Source organism: Penaeus monodon, chromosome 25, assembly GCF_015228065.2.
Source record: "Penaeus monodon isolate SGIC_2016 chromosome 25, NSTDA_Pmon_1, whole genome shotgun sequence".
NCBI classification, from domain to species: Eukaryota; Metazoa; Arthropoda; class Malacostraca; order Decapoda; family Penaeidae; genus Penaeus; species Penaeus monodon.
The window spans coordinates 7,119,686-7,120,717 of record NC_051410.1 but is presented as its reverse complement, the minus strand read 5'-3'; the positions used below and the strand labels follow the sequence as shown (position 1 = coordinate 7,120,717).

General features: G+C 37.3%; 1 protein-coding gene across 1 annotated transcript in view; it reads right to left on the bottom strand.

Moving 5' to 3' along the window:
- LOC119589516 (ubiquitin-protein ligase E3B-like) overlaps positions 1–686 on the bottom strand; it is a 15,034-nt gene extending 14,348 nt beyond the window's left edge. The window contains exon 1 of the mRNA XM_037938116.1: positions 600–686. The gene's annotated coding sequence lies outside the window, so the exon portion shown is untranslated. The remainder of the gene's footprint in view (positions 1–599) is intronic.
- Positions 687–1,032: the final 346 nt, after the last annotated feature.

Below are 1,032 nucleotides of genomic sequence, written 5' to 3'. Positions count from 1 at the left end.
ATCACAATAACACTAGACATGGCAACAACAAAGGAACATAGCAGCAGCATTTGCAACACATCAACACAAAAAAATCTATATCTACATATCTATAGATGATAACACTTCAATCCCAATATCAATACACCAACCACAAAAATAACAAATCAATTGCAATAGCAACATATCAACACCCACAAAATATCAACTGCAACAGAAACAGCGACATACCAACACCAAAAGAACTAGCCTGACATTTGCACTAAAGACGAAGTGATCAACTGCAACTTATCAGGACAATTTGCACGAATCAATTGCTCTTTTAGGCACGAAACCTTCGCCGAAAGTGGGGTGATGTTTTCTTAAATTAATAACTTTCTCGAATCTCATAATACATTAACCACGAAACACTCTTATACCCCTCTCCTTCACAGAGAAATAACCCTTTTTTCCCCATTTCGTTTTTTCATTAATTACGAATCATTTTTTCCCTGTCTTCCCTCCTCGTAAACAAACCCCTTTTCACATTATTTCCAGCCTAATCACAACTAACCTTTATCTCCCTCGTTCTCATATGAGTACAAAATCCACCAATAAGCCACAAATACAGATAAATATACCTGTAGGAGGCCAGAAAGAGTGATAATTAGCGTGTGTTCCTCTCCTCGTATGAACAGCTGATACGTCAGGTGTTTGGCAAGAGTGAGGGGATACAGGCGATGTAAACAATGATAATATGCATAAAAAGAAAATAATTTTGGGGATATGTCCTTTTTCTTTCTTTATTGGGTAGTTTTTTCTTAAGGAGTTATGTGTGTGATGGATGATTTGTTTTGTTATTTGATTGGTTTGTTATTTAGTCAGTCTGCTTGTAGGGGTAACGGGCTATTTCTTTTAGGAATATATTGCATTAGCGACTAAGTACTGCGGCGAGTTCGCAATTAGCTAACTTCGCTGCCTGTGAGCAAGGCAATCTTATTGGCCGTGTCAGGGTGTATTTAGACTTGAAACTTTTATCTGCGTTAAAACGTTATCACCAAAGGGAAAAGAAAG